This window comes from Panthera uncia, chromosome B4, assembly GCF_023721935.1.
Source record: "Panthera uncia isolate 11264 chromosome B4, Puncia_PCG_1.0, whole genome shotgun sequence".
Lineage (NCBI taxonomy): Eukaryota > Metazoa > Chordata > Mammalia > Carnivora > Felidae > Panthera > Panthera uncia.
In genome coordinates, this window is record NC_064809.1 from 57,326,218 (window position 1) to 57,353,444 (window position 27,227).

Below are 27,227 nucleotides of genomic sequence, written 5' to 3' on the forward strand. Positions count from 1 at the left end.
TTCCTCGTCACATCTCCCATTCCTCTGTCTTTGACCCTCCTGTCTCCCTCTTAAGAACACTTGTAATTACATCATTGGGCCCTCCAGGATAATCCAAGGTAATTTCATCTCAAGATCCTTAGCTTAATCACATTTGCAAAATCCCTTTCACCATGTAAGTGAACATTCACAGATTTGGGGATTAGTATTGGACATCTTTGGGGGCCATTATCTAGCCTGTTATAGTATCATCCTCACTATTTGATTTTTTCCATGTCTGCTGACCCATATACTATAATTTAATAGCTGTCTTAAATCTTTTTTTTCTTAATTTTATCTGTGAACTCATGGCTTCAATGAACTAGTTATATATTTATTAAAACATATTAAAATGACATTATTAAAAATTTTGTTTATCCTCTTACATCTTCACTTGAGCTATGGATGATACATATAACACACTTTAGAAAACACTGATTATAAATTCTCCTATAAATTTACATCCCTCAAAGATCGGCTGAAGACCTTTCTACAATTTTAGGTAATTGGGAAGTCTAGCCAAGTCTAATGAGCAGGCTTATTATCTTCTCTTCTGAGTTTTTTGAGTTTTCTTCCCAGCATTATTTTAGGATACCTGAAGGAATGGGTTTTTGAATCATTATTATTAAAGCCAAAAAGAAATTCCTTGACCAAGTTACAGCTTAGTGTTAAGTCCTCTACCTTTAGCATAGGCCAATACAAGAATCATCTCCTTGAACTGCATTTTATGATCCTTTTATAAATCCACAATTGGAGATATGACCCATTATGGTAGTGAGTGTTCCTTGTACAGGGAAGCAAGTAATAAAATTCCTGTTTGAGTTTAGTTCCAGGAAGAACGATGGTATTAAATTTATTGGCTTTCTTTTGTCATAAAAAGAAAACAAGAGTAGCCTAATGTGTTTCTGTTTTTGCCCAAGCTGCTAAACACAGATTCAAGATGTAGATTAAATCAGCTCAACTCTGGGACCTTGGCAGATTCCTTTGCTCTCCATTTATGAAGTATATTGCTTTGAGGCCTGGTTGTTGTAGTTTGTATTGTGCCCAGCCTTGTTTGAAGTAATATAATATACAAGTCCTATTGTGACAGAAATTACAATTAGGTGGATTTGGATGTTTTATATAAAATGAATTCCTGAATCCTGAACTATATTTCATATTTTAAGAAAATAACTGTGGTGCGCATGAGAAGGTAACCACAGAGAACTTGATCAGGGTCCAGCTGCCATGCTCCTAAATCCATTCCCCTGTTTGTACTAAGGCCATGCTTAGTACAAAGCAGCACTGGGCTGCTCCCAGGTTAGGGCTGAGCATTGGCAGGGCTACTAAAATAGGTCCATTCCTGGGAGATGCAGAACGCCTTTGACAGCCAGGTTTGGCTGGAGAACTTCCTGAGAGTCTTGCTGAATCTTCCTTAGGCTGCATGATAGTCTAGAATCCTTCCATATGACTTTCCTTCCCTTTTCTTGTGCTTGGTCCTTGCACAGCACCTTCTCGGACTCCCACCAATTTTTCTCTCACAGAAATCAAATCTGTATGTATTTAATCCCATTGTGGCATTTACAACTGGAAAGGCCTAGACTAACAAACATTATGACTTTCTGATCCTTCAAATAATCAGAATACCTTAAAATTTTTTATTTGAAGGCAGATATGTATCTACTTTATACAGTGGTTTTACCAAGTTGTTTGGTTGTATATCTGTATATCTAAAAAGAGAGGGCATAATACAAATACATAATACAAAGTTCAAAGCTTTGTTCTGGCTTATTTAAACCTGGGGTTGTATCTGTCTCTTGGAGTATACTGATGTGGAATGAACAGCTCAAGATCCATGTAGAATGAATAGCTTAAGATCTACATCAGTGTAGCACAGTTAGCACCTTAGGCCATCAAAAAACTGCTGATAGAATGATGAATGACGAAAAAGACTTCAGTAGCTATTACAGGGTTTTGTGATGAGATAAAGAGAAATAGAGTTATCATAGTGCTTAGGTATGAAGTAATTGGTATTGGATCTTGCTGACAATTCCTTTAAGATGGAACATGGGAGAACCAAAACCACACCTATACTGAAGGCAAAAAAATCTGGCCAAGAAATGATATACTTAAATAGTTGGCCTGAAATTTCCTTTTGAAAAGAAAGGGTGCTTATACATTATACCCAACTTGGAAGACGATATAATATAAATAAGTTTTGGTCTTCTTAAATGCTTCAATAGCAGCCACTTTCTTGTTTTAGCCTATTTTGAGTTATAGGACTTTCATCTCTATGCCTCAAGCCGTGGTGGTGTTTCAAGTTGTGACAAAGGGGCAATCTCCCAGGCTATAAAGTTTAACTCCATGCTATAAACGTTAACTCCATGCAGCTCTTTCAAGTTCCAGCATTTTCATGCAGGATTTACAGTCCTGATTTTTAACATATACATACACATAAGCAGACTGCCAAGTATATGTTCATAATATATGGTGATTCTTAGGACTAAAGTATTCATATATACTTCATATATATATGATTCTTAGGACTAAAGTATTCATATATACTTCATATATATATATATATATATATATATATGAATATTGCAGTATACAATGGCCATCTTGCAAGCATCTTAGATGGTACCCTGTATCATAGCACAATCCCTTTAAATTTGACTTTAGGTAGCATAAACAATCAGGGACAACTGACTCTTTTATTAACTATCATATTGTCTAAGAAGAGTTGTTTAGCTGATAAGAGTTGAGTCTGTGGTGCTGAGCAAGATTAGTAGTACATAGTACTCTAGAGAGTCTCATTTTCAATAAAACACATGAATTAGATATTGTTGGTGGATATAAATTATGTTTGAAAATTTTATGTTAAAAATAGCTTATAAAATATAAACATAAGTTAATACCCAGTTTAATTTAATTTTCTTCAAAATATTTCAATTGAGTAATTGAAAGAAATATCATTTTAAAAGGAGTGGAGTGTTGAAAATAGGAAAAGCCATGAAGATGTGGAATTACTTCTGTGACAGTTTTAACTTTCTTTCTTTCTTTCTTTCTTTCTTTCTTTCTTTCTTTTAAATTGATACCATGATAATAACTACCTCTAAAACATATGCATATTGGGAAGGAGAGGTAAGAAATTGGGGAATTAATTATATAGCTTATAAGAATTTTGTATGGTTATCTTAAACTATTCAGTATACATATTTTTAGTAATGGAAAATACATACTACTTGAAAGAGAAAAACATTTTGTGTTTCTCCTCTACTTTTACTCTACTACTCATAATAACTCACTTTTGACACCAGATGTGTGGGCTTTTCATACCAAACAATTCTCCAGCTTTCTGGATACCAACTAGGTATCCTATAACTTAACTGCTGCATTGTACCACATCTCACAGGTTAGGGGCCTAGTATCACAAGAATACCCTCTCCCATCAACTTCAGATGCCAATCACAAGTCCAGGCTGTCACCTGTGCTTCTGACTAATTGGCTCTAAATCAGAGATACTATGACCTTCTCCCCAAATTTGATAATCTGCTAGAGTGGCTCACAAAACTCAGGAAAACAGTTTACTTATGAGATTAACATTTTATGATAAAAGGGATACAGCTCAAAAACCGTCAGGTGGAAGAGATGCAGGTGGAAGGTTTGAGGGAAGTGGCATGGACTTTCCATGACCTCTCTGGACATGCCACTCTCCCAGCACCTCTATATGTTCACCAACCAGGAAGCTTTCCTAATCCCTTTGATTAGGATTTTTACAGAAACTTCATCATGTAGGCATGATTGATTAAATAATTAGCCACTGATGATTAACTCAACCCCCAGCCCCTTTACATCCTCTGAGGTCAGAAGGTGGGACTGAAAGTTCCAACCCTCTAATCAGTTAGTTCCCTTAGCAGCTAACCCCCATCCTGCGATTATCTAGGGGTTTTTCAAAAATCACCTCAGTAACATAAACTCAGATGTTGTTGAAATGTTTGTTGTGAATATCAAGATATAGCAAAAGAAACTATGCAAAATTAAGCATAGAGACCACAAAAAGACTGAAAAATTATTTGTGGGACAGTATAGTCTAATGTATGTGTAATTAAAGTCTCAGAGGAGAGAAAATAGAGAGACAGAAAAAAATGTTTGAAGAAAGAATGTCTAAACATTTTTCAATTTGATGACAATTATTAACCCAAGATCCAAGAATCTCAACACACCCAAAGCAGCATAAATGTAAAGAAAACCATGAAAGTCACATTATAGTCAAGTATCAGACAAATAAGGAGACAATCTTAAAAATAGCTGGAGAAAAGTAGACACATTACATACTGAGAAGCAAAGACAAGAAAGAAAAAAAACAAAAAACAAAAAACAAACAGAAAAACAATTGGAAATATCTCTCAAGTAATATCAATTACAATTGACTTCACCTTTTTCATATACTTTGAATTATTTGAAAAAAACTTGCATTACTTGGAACTAGCAAAGATAGCTCAGACTTCTTTGAAATTTAAAGGCTTATCCTCTTCCACTCTCCCTCACACAGCATTACAGAGTGGGTCCATGTTAAATAATCCCAAGACATGAGGTAAACCTGTGCATTCCTCATACAAGTTTGCAGGATTTCCTCATCTCATCTATCGTACTTTATCACAGTATGATGAAATTGTACTGTCATACAGCTTCTCAGTCTAAATATTACTAACTTTATAAGACATAAATCACAGAAAATCTAAATATTACTAACTTTATAAGACATAAATCACAGAAAAGAGAACTCCCCTTTTTAAAATAAAGGTAAACTGTATTAGTTTCCTCATATCTATATAAGGTTCCTTCTATCTCTGAAAGTACATAAGCCCAATAAAAATGCTTCCATAACCATTTACTGAATAAGAACTCTGCAATGCTATCCCTGTAAAACTAATAAATACATAATTATAAATTGTGTTAAGTGTTACACAGGACAAAACATATTGCTATAAGATAAAATAATAGGGGATCTAATATAGGTTGGGGAAGGCTATACACTGAATTGCATCTACCCTCCTGCTAAATTCATATACTGAATCCCTAACCCCTAATGATAGTATTTGGAGATGGGGTATTTGCAAAAGAATTAGGTTTAGATAAGGTCATGAGGGTGGGGCCTTCATGATAGGAATAGCTCCCTTTTTTTTCAAGTTTTTATTTAAATTCTAGTTAATTAATATACATGGCAAAATTGGTTTCAGGTGTAGAATTTAGTGATTCATCACTTACATATAATACCCAGTGCTCATCACAAGTGCCCCCTTTAATGCCCGTCATCCATTTAGCCCATCCCTTCACCCACCTCTTTCCATCAACCCTCAGTTTGTTCTCTATAGTTAAGAGTCTGTTACGGTTTGCTTCCTTCTCTCTCTCTCTCTTTTTCTCCCCCCTTCTCCTATGTTCATCTGTTTTGTTTCTTAAACAAAGTGTGGCTATTGTTGATAATGCTACTATAAACATCAGGGTGCATTTGCTCCTTTGAATCAGTATTTTTGTATCCTTTGGGTAAATGATTCGTAGTTCAATTGCTGAGTCATAGGGAGGTAGTTCAAGTTTCTGAGGAACCTTCACGCTGCTTTCCAGAATGGCTGCACCAGTTTGCATTCCCACCGACAGTGTAAGAGGGTTCCCCTTTCTCTTCAGGCTTTTGTTTCCTGTGCTGTTAGTATTAGCCATTCTGACAGGTGTGAGGTGGTATCTCATTGTGGTTTGATTTGTATTTCCCTGATGGCAAGTGATGTTGAGCATCTTTTCATGTGTCTGTTAGCCATCTGGATGCGTTCTTTGGAAAAATGTTTGTTCATGTCTTCTGCCCATTTCTTAACTGGATTATTTATTTTTTGGGTGTTGAGTTTGATAAGTTCTTTATAGATTTTGGATACTAATCCTTTATAAGATACATCATTTGCAAATATCTTCTCCCATTTCATAGGCTGTCTTTTAGTTTTGTTGATTGTTTCTGGGAATAGTGCCCTTATAAGAAGAGACAACAGAGAGTTTCTGTCTCTTTCTCTTTGCCATGTGAGGACATATCAAGAAGGTGGCCATCTCAGAGCCTGGAAGAGAACCTTCATTGAACCTAACCATGCTAGCACTTGGATCTCAGACTTCCAGCCTCTAGAACCTTGGGAAAACAAATTTCTATTGTTTAAGCCACCTATCCACCTGTCACATTTTGTTATGACCACCTATGCTAAGATTATAAGGCTGTTAAGTAATGCCTCCCTCATGTAGTAACATTTCAGCTGAGACTTAAAGGATGAGTAGGAACCAGACACATAAAGTGTACGAAAAGCATTTCAGGTAGGAGATAGCATGTGAGTGGAACTGCAGCTAAGAAGAGAAGAGTGACTTTGAGGAACTGTAAGAAGGGCAAAGCTATGAGGGTTGAGGAGGAGGATGTGGGGATGGAAAAGCCAGATTAGACAGGTGCTTAAAGGCAACATTACAAATTTTTGTCTTTATCCTATGTGCAAGGTTTAAAGCAAGGTAATAATAGGAACAAAATTTTATTTTAAAAAGATTACTGATTACAGTCTAGAGCAGGGCTGTCCAGTAGAAATACACTGTCAACCACATAGGACATTTAAATTTTCTATTATTCACATTTTTAAGAGTGAAAAGAAATATATAAAACTATTTTTACTGATAGATCTTATTTAACCCAACATATCCAAACCATCAGGTCATTATCATATCAACATACAAGTTCATTGACATCTTACATTTTTACATTCAGTGTGTACTTTAAACTTCCAGCACATCTCAGTTCAAACCTGCAGCATTTCCAGTGCTCAGTAGCCACATGTGGCTGGTGGCTACCACCTTAGACAGTGCAGATCTAGAGAATGAACTGGGGCGAGGGGGTGCAGGCGTGGGAGCAGAGAGCTCAATTGAGAGATTACTGCAGAAGTCCCAGTGAGGCAGGTGTTGCTTGGGTTAGGCTAGTGACAAGTCACTAATAGGCTAGTAACAGAAAGTAAAAGGATTTCAGATTAGTTTGGAAGGAGTTAAGAGCAATAGAAAGGAAGGAATGTGAGGAAAAGCATTAAAAGGTAAATACAACCAGAAATAAACCATAGGATAATTCTAAGACTGTTCCTAATTAATGCTTTTGATCTTAAATTTCCTCTTTGTAGAAGGGCCTTAGCAGGATATATAATTTTACTATCACTTATGATTTTATTATTTTCTTTTTTATACTTATTTTCATTTTTGATCAACTGCTTCTGACTTGGTTTGCTTCAAAATTCCTATTTCTTTTTTCAAAATTCCTATTTCTTTTTTCATCTGCATAGTTAATTCAACTTGATTTAACAGATATAATTGAATGACAGATTTGTGCAAAGCTTTGTGCTAAACACTGGAAAGATTTTAAAAAAATAAGAAATGAAACCCATATTAAGAAGTTGAGTCTAATATATGAGAGCTAAAATGTTTACTCTTTCTCTCCATTGTTTTTGCTGGGTTTTGTTTGTTTAGGGGTGACAAAATTACACTAGGCAGCTTTACTTGTAGAATTTGATCCAAAAATCCAGAAAAAGCATAAATAAAAGGAGCTGAGTCTCTATTATGTTAGTACACAAAATAAACCAAAATTTCCATCAACTGTTACCATGAGATCATATAAATGTATTTGCAAATGATCTGATAAGGGAAACATGATTTAAAACATGGGAAACTTCTAACAAGCAAAGACTTAAAGGCACTGCACTGTATATCCCCTAGATTAGGTTAGCATGAATGAACAAAAAAGTAGGTCCAAAATGGATTCCCCAAACACCTTCTTCAGATGGAGACTTCAATAATTGTCTGTGGTAAAAAACAAACAAACAAACAAACAAACAAACAAAACCACCAACTCCTGTTCTTCATCATATTGGATGGTCATTTTTGTCCATTTTTCCCCATGATGATGATTCCATTTTACATCCTTCAGTTATTATGAAAACACTTCAAATCCACAGAATAGCAGACACTTCCATTCTTGCATGTGTAGGTCGTGAAGGGAGATCCAGCCATGTTGACACTGAGCTGCTAAGCCTTAAAATGCCGCCTCTGTCCAGACAAGTTTTTCTGATATCATAGGCAGTGTTATCAGCTAAGCAGGGGTCACTGACTCAGCGGGGACAGCAATGCCTTTCCAAGATGACTGTGTACTCGCAGCTCAATTTGGAGCGAGTGGCCTGTAATCTAACTCTCTTTCCAGACACCAGCACTGTTGACAGCTGTGAGTCCAATTGTCTCCATTTTGATACAGCTTGTGTCCATTATGATCTAAATATTGACTCGTGACATTGGTGTCACACTTTGGGCAACAGAAAAGGTCAACGTTTGGATTCCAGCAAACACAAGTTATCTACTGGCAGAGTATCTTTTGGTCCTCACAGGAATGGAGAGAACACCTGTTTTCTTTCACAATCCACACCTGCCATTTGCACTTCAGTCTTCCTTCATGTGGGCAGTCACCAGAGCAGCAGGGCCCATAAAGACAGAGGCAGTCAAATCCCCCTGCCAGGTTGATGGAGGCAGAATCATTCCAACAGGTATAAGTTCGTAAAGCACATTCATCAATGTCAATATAGGCCTCCTTGGACAGTGAATAGGTCCCATCATTATAAAAACCACTTCTGCAGTCACAGTCGTACCAACCAGCAGGAATAGTTGTGGCACTCTACGACTTCCCCTGTGCATTCATCAATATCTTTTTCGCAGTGGCTTCCTTTGAATCCAGATGCATTTGTTAAGAGCCACAGATATTCCATATCCGCTGCCCTCTTGGCAGAATTCTCTGCAGATGGTCCCAATCCCCACATAGCCCAGTTTGCAGGTGCAGCAGTGTCCCAGCCAGTGTTGGTGCAGATGGCATTCTCATCCCAGTTGTGCTGCCCATGGCCATATTCATCATACTCTGTACAAGAGAAGTCATCCACAACGAATGTATCCTAGGACACAGTCACAGTGATATAAGCCAGGCAAGTTAACACACATAGTAGTGGCATGACAGTAATGCATCTTAGCTGCACACTCTTCAATATTTCTACAGCAGTCAGAATCTCTCTGGGCAGAGATACAATCATTCTTGCACTCACAAGTAGCTTTTGTGTTCTAGTTTTTGCACTGTGAGTTTTCACCACATTTAGATCTTTTTGTACAAAAGTTATAACCTCTACTGCATGTGATTCTTTTCTGAGCAGTTCAAAGGAGGGCACGCTTCTGTAATTTTTTACTAAAACTCCACCTCAGCATTCCCAGCAGCTTTTAGCTAAAATCCACTGGCTTTCTGAAAGGACTTTTCCTGCACAGACACATTTTGCTCAGCAGACTTTACAGCACTGGCCAGCGATGTGCATGAGGAGGGATCCTGGGGAGCAACCGGGAAGGGGACAGGAAATTCTTCAATATTCCACAGCACCACGTTTGCATGTGCATTTCCTGTAGTGATCACCATCAACCCAGAAGACTTGGTCTCTGTAGAGTGGTCCACTCACTTGGGAAGTCTTCTTGCAGTGACAGTTTTCCAAATGACTAAGTCTTGTCGCTGCATAATGTAGTTTTTTAGGCTTGGCCAAAAGCCTCTGTAAATCCACTATTCCTTGCATCAGGCTTAAAAAAATCACTGCAAGATGGCAAGGGTGATTCAGGTTCAGACACTGTGTTATGTATCCATTTGGCATAAATATTCCCATCCCAGATGATGATTCCCTTGAATAAATCATGCTTTTGGTTTCACTGACAAATGTGAACTTGTGCCACTGTCCACCTGCCATCCAGTACAGAAGGTTTTCAGTTTTGGGCTTCCTGTTATGTTTATAGTGGTATCAAATCTCATCCCCAAACCATTGCTCTTCAGTTCAAAATAGCTGTGTTCCAGTTCTCAAATGGACAGTGTCACTCCTAAAGTTAATGATTTCTGCTGTACAGTGGTCAAGAAGAATAACTCTTATTCCAGAACAGCTGAGTCAATTTCTTACTCACATGAGGGGCTGCATGGATCTCTCTTTGTATACCCTGGTATACCTTTGTATACCTTTGTATACTCCAGGTTTCCTCAGTTCATGTCCCCTTCCTACATCTTCAAAGTCAGCAGTGTGGCATCTTAGAATCTCTGCTGCTATCCTCATGCTATACCTCTCTTTATCTTGTCTTTCTTGTTTCACAATAGTTTCCAGTTTTCAGTTTCATCCAGAACATTCTCAGACAATGTGTACACCCCTATTTTTGGCAGAATATCTGATCATTCCATCAGGGTCAGTCAGAAGGACAAAATCACTGTAGGTATTTTGAACAAAATAGGGTTTAACATTGGGAATGAAAGACTTACCAAACCATTCAAAGGGCTAGGAGAGCGAATGTCAGGGAAGCCCCTGCAAGCTTTCAGGAAATCTAGAAGTGCAAGAACATAAGGAAAGCTGCTTCCATTGACCTTAGCTGATTCACAAAAGTGAATGTTTCTCAGGAGGATGTTTGGAAGCCACTGGAAAAACTTCACATTAACCATCTCCAAGCCCTCACCTGCCTGCCACTGAAGAATAGTGGATTTTTTTTTCCTTTTTATATTTTGAGGAAAAACCTCCCATAAGGGAATATAACCTGAAACCTTCTGGTGAGGGATTTTGGAAAATATAGTTCCCAGGATCCTTCCCTGCAATGGAAGGGAGAATATACAAAGAGGGTGGGCATGAAGCTAAGTTGAAATATACAACCATGCATGTGTAGATTGGACATATTGTTAGTTCTGAGATAAAATATTGTATGGCTATAAGTCTCAAATATGCAATTTTAACTTTGTACTCCCAAATAAATTTTTAATTAGATTTCTAACATTTATATCCTGAATAATGTTTCTTTCACCAGGGTCAGAAAGTACCTTAGGGAGTTCAAAGGCAACTAAGCCCTGGAAAAATATTGAGAGACTGAATATACAAATGGAAAATAGACCATATATAAAAATAGAACTTTGATCCACAACCTGCAGCAACCTGCCCAGGAAACCAATCCCTTTATGTACAATAAACAACCCAGGAAGCCAGCCAACTTTAAATCAGACTACAGGAAGCCAGATTGCTATCTCCAGTGACAATCCAGGAAGGTAAACAGTAACTTCTGTAACAATCAGCCCCAAGTGGCCAGGACTTGATTAATAACTGACAGCTTCCCTACTTTTTGTCCCCACTTTCAATTTAGGACCAACCAGAGAAAGTCAAGAACACACCCTAACCAATCACATAAAGATGCTCCACTTCTAGTTAGCCTGCTTACAGCTTCTCCATGACAACAACCTCCAATCAGGACACACCTGAAGCCTTTCCTTTTTTCCACTCTGAAGCTTTCCCAATTTTGCATTTTTCATTTGGTTGATTTTGTTTCTGTAGCACTGATCAATTTCGGATTTGATCTAAAAAGAAACTGTATTTTGCAAGGGAAATAATGCATGGATTTCTAGGCACCAATTTTCCCATATGTAGTAGGCACTATGGCACAATGGTTAAGTGCCTGAGTTCTGGAATCAGAAAACCAGACTTCATCTTTGTATCATTTTCACTGTCTAGCTGTATTATTTAGGGTTGTTAAAAGGATTAAACTAGGTGATTGTTGTGAACTGCAATATCTAATTTCGTACTATCATTATCTTCTCTTTCCAATCTCATGACCTCCATCCTGTTCCACACATAAATTACCTCTTCATTCATCATCCTTTCTCCATCTGATCCTTCCTTCAGCTCATCTAACAAGAAGCAACCAAATAAATCTTCCTCAACTACTATCATTCCCTACTCAAAAAACCCCAAGGCCTTTAAAGACATCCATAATCCACCTTTCCACATCTTCTCAGTCTCTCTTACAAGAATGACCTTCCATGCTAGCCAAATACACATATTCACTGGTCTAGAAGTATCCCACAAAATCCCATGCAAATGACAATTTTCCCTCCATTGCTCATATTTGAAATAAACCACACCTCCTTTCTCAATATCTGAATCTTACATTTCATTTACAGTCCAGCTCAAATCCTCTCTCTCCCATGAGGCCTTATCAGACAACTGCATTCCATAGTGATTTCCTCCTCTCTAAAGCCCTAAAGCTTTTATTAGATTCACTGAATCATATTCTGGTTTGAATGGATACAACTTTTCATGTATGTGTATCAAAACCTCAGTGAGAAAATAATATTTCTGAAGGCACGGACAGTAGTTTATTCTTTTTTGTGTATATGTAAGTATAGGAACAATAATCATTATTCAGAACTATGGTTCCATTACTGTGCTGAACATTTCATTTTATCTGATTTAATCCTCTCCAGAACTCTTGAGGGAGAGACTATAATTAGTCACTTATCAGGCAAGAAAATTTAAGCATAGAGAGGTTGAGTTATTTGCCCAAGTTCACAGGATTAGTAAGATGGATTTGAACCATGTAGGTATCTCTGACTCCACAGCTTATGCTATTAATAACATTTTGTGGATTAATTAAACATACTGATTTATGAAATCTTCCCAGACATGCATATACATTTCCTCTCTTTATTTCCAATGTCCCCTTCAGAAACCCAAATATGGGATTCATTTTAGAGATCATATATTTCCACAATACAATCAATTTCCTAAGGCATTTTTTCTTTAATCGGTGATCAGAAAGGCATCAAAAAGTACATTTACTGGGGCACCTGGGTGGCTCAGTCAGTTAAGTGGCTGACTTTGGCTCAAGTCATGATATTGCATTTCATAGGTTCGAGTCCCATGTCGGCCTCTGAGCCTGCTTTGGACTCCATGTCTCCCTCTCTCTCTGTCCCCACCACTACTCACGTTCTCTCTCTCTCTCTCTCTCTCTCTCTCTCTCTCTCTTTCTCTCTCTCAAAAGTAAATAAACATTAAAAAATTTTTAAAAATACATTTCCTTGGACACATAAATTGTTCACAATTGAGACACTGCATAAGAAATCATATGAGACCATGAAACATCTATTTGCCATTCATTCCTATTTTGAGCAGAATTTGGGTGCCACTATTCACTGCTGGGTTTTAGAATACAGGTCTTAGGTCCTAGCTAAAAAGAAGAATAGTTGTTATTTATAGCATTTCAGTAATATATGATGATCAGAACTAATGTAAAATTTCAAATATTGAATATTCCATAAAGTTTTAATGTGAGAAAGGATATTTTTGGCTTTCGATTCATTTGTTTTTTACTTGTTCTCCCAATAATTTTGGTATATATTAATTTTTAAAATGGTGTGGGGTGGGCATCTGGCAGGCTCAGTTGGAAGAGCATGTGACTCTTGATCTCAGAGTCATGAGTTCGAGCCCCATGTGGGGTGTAGAGATTATTTACATAAATAAAATGTAAAAATAGTAAAATAAAATGATGTGAAGAGGTAGAAGCATGGTGAGGTTGGAAAAAAGTATCTTACTGTTTTAAATTCTTTAATCACAGAAGTATATGAACTCCCTTGAGTCTTACTGAATTAAAACAAATAAACAAACAAACAACACTACCTAATTTTAAACCTGACCTCAATTCAAGAATGTTAAACTGATTTGGCTCTTTCTGCAACCCATGGAAAGGAAAGGAAATCCTGACAAGGAAATTCTAATTCAAAGAGGGTAATGTTAAACAAAGATCTTTCTCCAAAGTATAAAGAGGCCATATCTTTATTTTATTCTTGTTTGTTCAATAAAAATACAAATGTATGGAAAGGAAATGAAAATTTCAATCAACATTCAGTGGTAATTAAAAGCAATTGTAGTCCTCAGGCTGTTTCTTTCCAATATGATCCAGTGATCAGAAGGAATTGGAAATGATTACATTTTAACTAGAAACACATTTCTGTCCAGAACTGAGCTTCGAAGCATGAAAAAGGCACAGTGGTGGCCCCTGTTTGTGTTTCCATCTGGGGCTCTAATTTGAACTTCAGTGATTATTCTGCCAGACTTCTGGCTGTGCAAAGATCCAGAAAGTCAAAGCCAGCATATTCTTGTATGCTGTTTCATGCAAAAAAATAAAATTGCACCAATTACCATGTTTGCATTTTGTAGAATGGCTCTATTTAAATCGATTATAGGTTAAACAAGAGTGTTTGTAAAATTCACAGCTCAGAGTTAATCTGGCTTTATTCCAGGACATCCGAATCTGAAAAGTGATTGTGAGCACTCTTGGAAAAAAAAATATTTCTATTACAATGGTCTGTAACAGAAAACAGTTTGGAACAATTAAATTTGGCTTGATTTTCAAAATAAGAAATTTATCCCATGGTTGGCCTTTTATCTGAAAGATTTCTTCAAATTCCATTAAAAGCGCTCATCATTTTCTGATGTTGTTAGTGCTTTTAAAATGACATCATCATCAGTGATAAGGATAAAAGCAGTAAAAAATGTAATGCCTCATGCCAGGAATTACTTGGTCATAGAAAGCACCTGAAGGCTGTTGTAGTTGCTCTGTCTTCACAGCTCCTGACACTGGGAATTCCGTTTTCTGTGGCCAGGAAAGAACAGTGTGAAGTCACAGAAGTCTTGAGAGGGAAAAAGATAGCTCTGTGGCCCCTAAAGAACTTGGCAACTTACTATATTTGACATGAAATATACAGCTCTTTCATTTTCTTATTCTAAGCACACATGAGTCTTTTTGATCAATGAATCTCTGCTCCTGATTCTTATCCTTAGGATCTAATTGTTACTTAGAATTTTTATGTAAAGTTTTTAAGGGATATGATATAATTCTTGGGGTTTTCAAAATTTCTTTACAAGGTATGAAAACTTAATTCCTATAAAATAACACAGTAAGATCCTCCTACCTCTGTCTGTAATCATTCAGTGATATTTTATTACCAAAACATCTTCCTCAGGAAGATAAAGGGGACAAATGCTCTAATAGGAAAAGCAGATTATGATTCACAGGAACTAGTCAGATGCTCTCAGATGGCATATTCTTTTCATTGATTTTATTGCATTTCACAAATACCTATATAATGTTTCCTATGTTCCAGGTGCCGTTCTCAACACTTTACAAATATTAATTCATTTAACCCACATATCAACACTCTAAAGCAGGTAGTATTATTAATCCCATTTTATAGACAGGACAGAGAGGTTAAATAACCTGCCTAAGATCACACAGTTGGGGAGTCAAAACGCTGAAGTTCTGCGGTCTGTCTCACGTTTGTAAGAAACCCTGATGGAGCGAACAAGCACACGGACCACACAGACCATCAATAAAAGCTGTTCAATGGCATGGGCTTTGAGAGCAAACGGTAAAACCATTTTATATTTGGTTGTACCTTAGAGGTGGCTTTTCATGTTTGTCATGTAAAGGGTAGAATTTTCAAATGCTGCCATAAAATCTCTAGCTGCATACGTTGAAAAAAATATACATAAGTCAGATGATTTGTCTGTCTGTCTTTTCTTATTAGCAGGTGATAGCAGGGCTAGATCCTTATAATGCTAAGATTAAAAATAGAAAGAAAATTATATATGTATGTGTGTGTGTGTGTATATATATATATATATATATATATATATATATATATATGTATATATATATATATATATATATATGGTACCATTTATGTAAATAAAACCATAATATGTGTTTTACAAGTACACATACAAAACCAAAGAAGAATATGTAGCAAACACATTAGAAGAGTTTAAATAAAACAGGAGCAGAGCTTTACAGGGACCATTAATCATAGACTAAGGTTTGTGATTAACTCAACTCCCTGCCCCTGAGGTCTGAAGTGGGGAGAAAGCATTTATCTATTTATCCAGGCATGCATAGAATCTTATCTATGTATGCATTCATACCAACAAGGGAAAGTGAGACTGTTTTCAGTGTTGCTGATACTCATTAGATTATTTTATTATATAATAATTTTTAACCCTGGATAGCAGTAGTTCTCCCACATTTTAAGCTTGGAATAATTTGCATTATATAAATTATTAAGGACTCTAAAGAGTTTATAGCCTAAAGAGATATGTCTATATCAATTTATGTCTATTGATACTTTTCATAATAGAAATTAAGGCTGAGAACATTTAAATATTAATTTAAAAATAACAAGGACAACCTCTTTACATATTAATATAAATAACCTATTTTTAATGAAAAATAACAATTATTTTTCAAAATAAAAAACCTAGCAAGATTTTTACACATTTTTGCAAATATCTCTGATATTTGGATTAACTAAAGATAGTTAGATCCACATGTCTGCTTCTGCCTTTTGTGTTTGCTGGGTGTTGCCTTGGTTGATGTATATAAAGAAAATCTGGCCTCACACAGATGTGTAGATGGAAAAAGAACATTTTAATGGCATTTCAGATAACTGTGGATATGTTTTGATACGATAGAGGAACTTGAAAAGTTATTAATGGTTATTGCAATGTGGAATCAGAAACCACATCAATGAACTTTTCATACTGTGTTACGTTAAAATTCACCAGTGTATATTATACTTTGACTGGATCTTTTATACATGCATGCTTTGAAACAACATGCATCCATCACCTGAAAATTACTGGTTCAATGAGTTATGGAGATCTTTGGAATGTTGACACATTTCATTAAACAATATCAAAATATCACATTTGTTAACATTCATGTAATAAATGTAAATCTCATCCTAAAAGTCCCTTTTAAATTTGTGGAAACTTCAAGCTCACAGTGGTAGATACAAATTTTCCAAAAATTCAAATTTTCATTTGAAAGCTTAAATGTTATCATTGGCACCTAATAAGTTATTTTCCTTAAAGTGACATACCCACTTCATTCGTTGTTGATAAAATGATAGTGTGTAGACATTCTTTTATGTAAAAATGTTATTCAGCTTGCAACTCAAACAATGATTTTTCCTTTAGACAACTATTGAGCTTTGGTATGCAGAAGAAGTACTTAATGCATATGGAATATTTATAAGATATGTACTCAAGGGCTGAAATTTCATAAATTTTCACTGCTCTGTCAAGGGCATTCTTAAGTAAGACATCTTTTTTAACTGTGAGTACATGGTAATGAAGAACACAATGTCTGGTACTATCTACTTGGTTCCTGCAAAGACACCAGCAGATTTCCCTACCACCAGGACATACTTAATAGAAAATAACATCTTAGCGTCATTTTGAAAATAGTTTGATGTCACAGGATCCTCAGGGATCCAGAGACTGCACTGCTACTCTACAACATGAGATCCATTTGAACTCAACGCCTAAAGAAAGACTTCACATGCTAAACATATCCTAAAATACCTAATGAAATCCGAATCAGGTACTTCCTGAGTCTCAAATAAGAATGCCTTCAGAGTTTTCAGAACCATCTGTTCCTTAATTAATCTTATTCACCTTAGTGATATTTGCGGCATTGATTTTTAAAAAGATAAACATTTAAGTGAATTTTCAAACTTTCTTAACTTCCTATTCCCAAGGATTTCACAGCTTCCCCAATGAGATTTCCAGTTAAATCCGTGAACAATTCCTTTGCTTTATGGCTTATTAGAAGGTAGTTCTGAGGCTGTTTCAGACCTGAGCTGGGTCACTGATCAATACTTAATCAACCCACACACTACAATTCACTAAATCAGTTTTTTGGAGTTGTCCGTCCAATTCTGGTTCCCAGTACATCCCTACTGCATTAAACTTTGCAGAAACGTTGCCACAAGTGTTCTAGTTCTTGCCCTTGAAGCACATCTTGAAATTGGTACTCAGGATATTTTCTGTGTTTCTGTACCCTTCTCCTCACCACCCACCCATTTCTCTCAGTGTTTATGGGATGTTCTCTTTTAATATCAGCCAGGTAAGGAAAGTAACATATATAATTTATCAAGAACATAAATAAATCCCAGTTAACATTAGTCAGTAAAACACTTCTTGGTAGCCTCATGAAGACAGTGGACTGATAAAGGGAGAAGAGCAGCAACATTATAAAGAAGATGAAGTTATAGTTCTTAGCCTCCATAAACTGAAAATATGTTTGAGAGGAAAAGCTCAGCCTTCACCTGAAATGGCAATAACGATTGGAGGTGATATTCAATGAGAAGTCAAATGAGCAATACTAAGTCAGTGCTGTTCCTACAACTCCAAACCAACTCCTGGTTGCATCACCTTTGCACTTGATGTTCCTTCAGCCTGCAAACTTCTTCCCTCAGTTCTCCACACTTTATGCACCTCTCAACTCAAATGTCACCTTAGCAGGGGGACTTCACCTTAGCTAAAATAAGATCCCCTATTACCTTATCCCATTTTAGTTTTCTTCACGGGATCTACCATATCTGATATATTATATATTTATTTCTTTGTTTGATAGTGTCTGCTTCATTTCATTTCAATGTAGGTTCCCCAAGGGCAAGGACTTAATTGTTCGCTGCTGTATCTCAGGGCCTAGACAGCTCCTGGTACATAATAGGACACAAGAAGTATTTGCTTATTGAATGAATAAATGAGTGAATGCTATAGCAGCTCAGAATAGGGAGAGGAGACCAGTGGGATTGACCATGTGGTAAGGAAGCAATTTCATAGCCTGAGGTTTGAGCTGAGCCTAAAAGGTTGTTTCCCATATGTAGGGCCAATGAGTAGTCTACTTGTCTTATAGGACTCAAGTGAGATGCCATCTTCTCAGGCAAGCCTTGTTGGGGCTCCAGGACTGGATGAGCTGCCACTGCTTTGGGGGTCTCATAATTCTCCATGTTCTCCCCTATGTTAGAGTTCACTCTAGTGTATCTTGCTTCCTATTTACTTGACTGGCTGCCCCAATAAAGTACTAGCTCTGGGATCATAGAGGCAGTGTCTTATTCATAGTTGTATACTCAGCCATAACACAAATCTACCCCATAAATACTATTTGACTGCATAATCTTGTGAACTAAGCATAAAGCTCATGTAATGGAGTAGGAAAAACATAGTATGGACCAAATCATGGTTTGTGGAGCTGAGACATGGAGTCTGGTTTCCAATTGGGAGATGCTGTGACAATCCATTGTCTTAACAAGGCCAATATGACCATGTGTCCACGATGAGGCAAGTGAAAAAATAATTAGTCTGAGAGACAAATTATAACCATATTTCAGTGCTCTAGGCACAAAATAATAAAGGCCTGGACCTGCCTGGTGGCAATGGTAATGTTCATGAAGGAACAAATGTAGCCAAAGGTTTTGGTCACCGATTCGATGTTAAGAGCAGCCATAGATGACTGCACATCTTAAACCTACATAACTATGGAAGGGTAATGCAGTCACTCTAGCTCACATTTCAAATCTTAACCCTTTTAAGAAAAGAATTTTTGGCAAACCATTCACTGTAATGGCACAATTTCTTTATTTCTGTAATGGCACAACTTCTTTATTTCAGTATACTTAATGGTAGACTCTGTCAGAGTTCATTTATACAGCCTATACTCTGATATTAAGCTTTTAAACAAAACTTTAAAAATGTAAGATTAAATTTTTTTCCTGATTGCTGACAGTTATCTATGAAAAGAAGTTAATCTGTAGGAGATAAAAGTAAAGATAATAAAATATTAAATTTCATCCAATTCTTCTTTGGAAGTACCACAGACTTCAGGGCTTCAAGAAACCTCAAAGCAGATAAAGCAAACAGGATTTCTGTCTCATGGGAATTATCTAAGGCTGCATTATGGGCTCAGTGGTTCATGGGCTAGGCTGAAGTGGGGAGGAGAGGAGAGGAGATGGGACCACACGTACCAGTTCTTTTCTCTTCCTGCCTTAGAGGTCAGCTCTGGTGCCTTCTCTTTTGCAAATAAAACAGTTGCAGTAAGCTAGTGGAAAATGATGAGCCACCCAAGGTCACAGGGCTGATCAGAGACATAATTAGATCTGGAACTCAGAACTCCTGACTTTCAGGTAAGAAGGCAGAGTAAACATACATTTTTAAAACAGTACTTTTTAATAGGAATAGGTAAGCTTCAAAAACCAAGGAACAACTTTGGTTCTCTATATCTCCTCCTCGGCAAAGAGGAACACAAGCAAAGAATAACCAGAAGTATTTTTGAAGTGATAACAGGATATAGAAAATCTGAAATGCTAGAAAAATCCATGGGAAGAAGAGGTGTAAAGATAAGGTCCCAATTGGTTTGACACAAATTTTCTTCTTTGTATACTGAATCTGGATCCCTATCATTGTCACTTATATTTTTCTAACCAAAAGCATATGTGGTTTGTGATTATATCAGACCTATCCTTTCTGTGCTTGGTGCAGTTGAATTTTTCACCTTCAGGCACGATAGATTCAGGAGTTCATACGACATCATCTTAATTTAGTCTTGCTTTTCCTTCTTGTCTCTGCTTTTTCTCTTTGATTCAGTTTTTAGATCTCTCCACATGGTGGCAAATTAGCCACTATCCTATCCTCTCAACAAACACAGCCAAAGGTCTCTTTTTCAAAGTTGCAACAAATGCCTCCCAAATTGAATTCCATTGGCCTTTATTATGTCATGCGGCCTTCTATGAATGAGTCATTGTGATTAAGGGAGTGATAATTGACCAAACATGGGTCATGTGCCCACAGATGGAATGAGTAGATGGGCCAGTTGCATCAAATTTCATGGACCTTAGTAAGAAAGAATAATTTTCCTAGAAAAAAAAATCAGTGTGCTCTTACGAAAAAGAGAGAAAATAGACGTTGGGTACAGTGATGGCAGCTGTCTGCTATACCAACTCAACCTAATTCAAGTCAAAGTGTATTCCCCCAAGAAAACATGTGTTTGGAATTGGGCCTGGAATGTTTTCATGAAATGAAGCAGTTAGACAGAACTTGTTCCATCTCTCTTGTATCTTTTCCTCTCTCTGCACATCCTTTCTGTGCTTTCTGAAATACTTCTTCAGCTTAAGCATAGTTTTTGCTTTCTTCTAACCAGCTTGTCAGGGCTTCAACTTGGTAATAGCCATCTCTCACTGTGCTCTTTCAGTTTCTGCACTGTCTGCTAATTGCCTCATTCTCATTAGTTTCCTGATTCTAAATTCCTAAGAAAGGAAACTGATTGCTTAAAACCACTGCCTGTCATGTCAAAGGTGATATGCCACAGGCTAGACATTACAGTCTATGGATTGCCTACCCATCCAGTGCTGGTTCTTTTACTAATCAGCTTAATGAGGGTGGGGAAAAAAATGTTCTTAACCCCCCTGGCCAGATCATAGGCAGTCAAATTTCCTTTAGCAAAGTGAGCTGGAAGAACAGCTTTCGTTACCAAACATAGTATCCACTTACTAACTTTACATTCCTACTTTTCAAATCAACTACTTTACACCTGGTACCCTCTCATCACCCACTCACTGCTTCCCTGAGAAAACATACCCAATCAAAAAGGGACCACTTTATTTTCCCATCCGCAAATCCACCAACACACATTCCTAAGGCTCTACCCACCACTGGTGCTCTGAATCCCATCCCACTCCCCTTTCCAAGGATTTCTCTCTAACCATTATCAGTTTCCTAAAATATATATTTCTCTATGTCTTTATTATCTGTGTCTTCCAACTTGAGTCTTTCCACTAGAAAATAAGCTCCTTGAGACAAGGATGCTGTGTGTTTAACACTATTCTCAGCACCTAGATTAGTGATTCACAATTAATTTTTGTGGTTTGACTAATTTGAGTGTGGCAGCTGCTCAATAAATAGAGCTACTCTTTCTCTTACTCCCTTCTTCAAGTTTGTTCTGCATTTATTTGGAAATAATTTCTGTTCAGAGAAAATCTACTATAAACAAAATACAGATAAAAATTTATCTGGTAGAAAAACATCTTTATTTTGCTAATCTTGAAGATAGCGAACACATTGATGTGTATATGTTTTCCAAAAAGATGTATGTGTTTTCCTGATGTATTTTTCACAATCTGCATAGCTTAATCAGTAAATCCAGAATACTTTCAAATTGTTGAGCTTTCTGTTATGTATACTTCAGGAATAAAATAAAATAAAATAAAATAAAATAAAATAAAATAAAATACTCTCGGGGAGCTTTCAATCTAGTAAGATAACCAAAGTCATATGTGGAAGGATGATTATCACACTTTGCTTTATAAAAGGACTTATCAAAGTACTAGTCAAATAAATTGTAATTGGTAAAGAAACATATTTATTGCAGCTTTTCTGTAATAGCAAAAGACTAGGAAGAACCCAAATGCCCATCAATCGTGGACTATTTGAATAAGCTAAAGTCACACCTACAATATGAGTACTGTGCAGCTGTGATCACAAAGATACATCGATAATTGAGAAACACAATATGTGTAGTCTATGCCATTTTAAAACTAAGAAATATAGGGGAAATATGCATACACACACATGCACACATTTTTCTAAAAAAATGTCAAGATAAACCAGAAGTTAATAATAATGGTTACCGTTAGGTGAGATGGGAATTAGGTGAAGGGATAGAGATAAAAGCTAGATTTTCAACAATATTTTGTAGATTTTTTTGGAAACATATAAATGTTTTTGCATAATTAAAATATCAAAACTTAAGTACCACTCCCTAGAAAGCTGAAAGAAAATAATAATCAAGTGGTTTTTTTGGTATTTTCTGTTTTTTTGTTTTTTGTTTTAGTTTTCTGGCTTAATCACCCAGAGAAGACTTATCTCAAAGTGACTTTAAAGCAGTAATTTTTTTGTATATCCCTAGTAGGATATATTCTAAGGATGAAATAAATGCAAGAAAAAAATTCTCAGTAATAAAAAATTCTACTCAATAATCATAATAGTATTAACATATCATCCTTCTGAAACTATAAGATAAAACAAATAATTATATTATTCCATTTAGAAACTAAGGTTTTCAATAAAAGGGGAAAAGATACAAATATAAATCAAATAAGTAAAATTCCTATAACCAAAATTTGAAATGGAAATAGTGTAGACTTCTCAACTTTTTTCCTAGCTTTGACTGAAAAGATCTAGAAACAATAGTCAACTAAGCAACTAGACTGGGGATTCTAAATACCGTCTCCATTAAAAGGAACCTTGGAGAAATGGCTGATTCCAGATCTAGGGCAGGAAATATACAAGATGAACATGGAACATCTCATTGCTGAAGTATATCCTGAAAAGAACACAGGAACTAACTTAAAAATGTTCTCACCACCCAAAGATAGGACAATTTGAGCATAGAAAGGAAAAAAAAATAATAATAGCAGTAGATTTAAAATATTGAATATGTTTTTAAAAACCATAAAATCATACTTTTATAATATTTTTATACTAATGCTTTTAAGAAGTCCCTTGGTGAACTTTTGCCAGATGTTAAGGAATTAGCTCATTATTCTGATTGATAAAGGAATGAATCAAGTATTTATATGCCTTTCCTATACTTCAAGATAAGCAAATAGTTGATGTAGAAAACCTATCCTTGGGGCACCTGGGTGGCTCAGTCGGTTAAGCATCCGACTTCGGCTTAGGTCATGATCTCACAGTCTGTAAGTTCGAGCCCCACGTCGGACTCTGTGCTGACAGCTCAGAGTCTGGAGCCTGCTTCAGATTCTGTGTCTCCCTCTCTCTCTGCCCCTCCCCTGCTCATGTTGTCTCTCTCTCTCTGTCAAAAATAAATAAACATTAAAAAAAAAAAAGAAAAGCTATCCTTTATAGAAAAAATTCTAGCTAAGAAATGAAGAAGAAATTATAAAATTGGATTATCTCAATTTTGCAACCCCTAATGAAATAATTGATTTAGGTGATGATCATAGTCACCAAAATTGTTAACTGAAAAGCTGATGAGATGAAAAGATTTGGCTGACATTACTTAAAAAAAATGAATCACAAAAAGAGAGACAAATAAACATACATCTCTCCTGATATGCTAAAACAAGAAGTAGATAATCCTGTATGAGGTATACCTGCAAAAAGAAAAACGAAATCAAACCTGAATCTGATCAATTTATAGAAATACAAGAGACCAAGGAACACAATAAATGACACCACAGGAGCACAAATTAGCAAAATCCACAATATAACATATTCTATAAGTTTTCTCAACAAATGCAAGAAAAATGAACAAAAGAAAAATGAACCTACATATTAAAAGAACACTAAAGATATAACAACAAAATGCAATTATGTGAACTTGCTGGGACTCTCATTAAAACATACAACTGTTAAAAAGCAGAGAGAAAAAGAGAGAATTAGCATATCATATTCTCAATACCATTATTACTGTTTTGAGAAGTGATATTATGTTTGGGATTATGGTTTTTTTTTTTTTAATTTTTTAAATGTTTATTTATTTTTGAGACAGAGAGAGAGAGAGACAGAGTGTGAGTGGAGGAGGGGCATAGAGAGACAGGGAGACACAGAATCCGAAGCAGGCTCCAGGCTCTCAGCTGTCAGCACAGAGCCCTACATGGGGCTTGAACCCACAAGCTGTGAGATCATGACCTGAGCTGAAGTTGAATGCTTAACTGACTGAGCCACCCAGGTGCCCCTGGGAATATGTTTTTAGAACACCCAAAGAATCCTTATTTTGCACAAGTTCATAGTATAGTATTAACAACTAAATGAGATGATGTTTGAGATTTACTCCAAAATAATCCAGTATGTAGAAGGGAAGGGAATGGGGATGGAAAGGGAAATGAAACAGATTAGCCCTGTGTTGATAGCTGTTAAAGCTGGGGTATGGGTCCATGTCAATTCATAATAGTTTTATCCCTACTTTTTATATGTTTGACAATTTCTATAACAAAACATTTTTAAAAGTTATCTCAGTATCTTTATTCCATTTTCTTTCAGTTCTTTCTGGAAAACTATAACATGACTCATGGAAAAAAATAACTATGAAAATCCCCTTTCAGAACAGTCTGAAACCTTAATGAATTCCATAAGCATTAAGTCTTCTCTACCCTCCATCAGTTATTTAAAAAGAAGACTATTTCACACATCAACTGATATCAAATATTTATATAATGAACCTTGGACTGGAAGGTTTTGATTTTGCATGAAGGAAATACAATAAGTGAGTTAGAAAAAAAATAAGGATTTAAAAAAAAAAAACACAGATTGTTTTGAGATGAGTTTTTCCCTAAGGTAACATTCTATTAATTTGACTCTCAGAAGGACTAAGGTATATTTTACTATTTGCCAAACATCTGTCACTATATAGTGACTAAAATTTTGATTTTTTTTTTCCTGTACAATAAAAACAATAGAATATCTTTCTTTAGACTGAAATCAATCCTCCAAATCCTTCTAATCTTATTTCCTACAATAAGCCTGTCATCTGTCCTATGCCTGAGCTGACAATGGCTTGGCCTTTCCCAGCCAAATAGGCTGACATCATCATCTTGAATCATGAATATATCTTAATTCTCATAGGTAACTATAAGACTAAAGTGATTAAACAAATGAACACACTGCAGCAACAAAGGATAACTAAAACAAACGTTACATAGTTCCACATTTCTAGTAAGCAGAAAAATAAAGACAACACTTAACAAATAAAGGATAAAATAGAAGTAGAATGTTACCACCACCAAGTTCAGAGCGACTCCTAAAAATTGCATATCATGCCCAAATGAAGGCAGAACCATATTTTCTTCAAATATGGAGACTACATGCATGCACACATGTGTGTATATTGTCATTGTACAGGCAATTTCACAGAATCCCTGAAAGTTCTGCTATGGTGTATGCTCAAAAATCTTAGAAAGGCAATGCCCCTATGCTACTTTATAAGAAATACAATAATATGGTTGATAGCCATATACCCAAAGATCTGACTGCTTGGGTTCAATTACCAACTTTACTATGAATTAACTGTGTGGCTTGTTACTTATCTTTCCTGTTCTTCAGTCTTATCACCTATGAAATGAAATTATGTAGCCTTGAGACATAATATCACCTTCTTCCCAGGTTTTCATGAAGATTTTTTTTGATGAAGTGCTTAATGAATGAACTATGCATGGCACAGCATTAAATTCATAGCACTTGGTGCATAGTTACCAAAGGGAAAGGCCCCATCACACTGACATTTTAAGTCATTACGTTTGGGTTGAACTTCCTCTTGTCAACACAACATTTGGGAACTAGAGTAGAGATGCTCATTGTCCAGTCCATCATCCAATGATTCTTTTCTCCATAATGGAATCCTGGCCTTTGATGGGGCACATTGTCAACTGGAGTAAAAGACAACACTTCCCAACCTCCTTTGCTGCTAGGAGTGGCTACCCACCTATGTTCCAGGCAATGAGAATCAACTAGAAGCGTGTGTCCCTTCCAGAAAATTTTCTTGAAGGAGGTATGTCAGCCCTTCCTTCTTCTCCATCCTGCCTCTTGGAATGTGGATGTGATACCTGAAACTAGGTGCCACCTGAACTGTGATGCCATGTACTGAGCATGGGAGAGTAGCTGGACAGGAGTCCAAAACCTGTATAACTCTGGGTCTGCCTTACCAGCCCAGGACTTCTCACTTCTAGATCTTTTCATGTGGGTGATAAAGTTCTGACTGGTTTTACTCATGAGGTTTTTGTTTTGATTTGTTGCATTATTTTTGTTGTTGTTTCGTCTGTTACATACAGTCAACCAAGCCCTTTATTTATTTTTTTAATGTTTATTTACTTATTTCGAGAGAGAAAGAAAGCAAGTAGGGGAGGGGCAGAGAGAAAGAGAGGGAGAGAGAGAATCCCAACAGATTAAGAAAACATATCAACCACGTAAAGAAATAAAGGAACACAATTTTGGGAAGATTATGAAAATGAATATATGGTTATGAATCATCATTAATATACAACAGTGTAATTAGTATACAGAAATTCTTTGGAGACTTGAGACAAAAAAGTAGATAAAGTGAGAAGAAACAACATCTGGAGATATTGTTAATGGCTCTGGAGCGTGAGGAGAGGAAAAATGTATGCAATTCTTGGGGCTTGAGAATGAGCCAAAGTATTTTGGCAGTTGAGCACTGAAAATCAGTAATCTATAATAAGTGAGAGCCACTACACCAAAATTGTTCCTAGAATGAATCCACTCTGAATTTAGTAAGGGAAACATTCCCATACATACTGAGAATTATTAATTTAATGCCAACCTTTCTTATTTTGTTTGTTTCACTGGTTATGGGTCAAGGCATGCACACTAATTTACGTTCTAAGAAATTGTTGGTTTTCTCTTTCGTAATAGCAAATGCAAATCTAATGTAATCAACACTAAAAATCCCGTCAGTCTGGCTGACCTGGAATTGTCTGTTAGAAGCTGATTGATGGG

The 27,227-nt window shown here is 36.2% G+C and overlaps 1 protein-coding gene and 1 pseudogene across 10 annotated transcripts in view; both read right to left on the bottom strand.

Moving 5' to 3' along the window:
• The window catches only part of LMNTD1 (lamin tail domain containing 1), a 448,355-nt gene that overhangs the window by 196,837 nt on the left and 224,291 nt on the right, over positions 1-27,227 (bottom strand). The gene's annotated exons all lie outside the window — the stretch shown is intronic.
• On the bottom strand, positions 5,005-18,712 carry LOC125919823 (protein kinase C-binding protein NELL1-like; annotated as a pseudogene).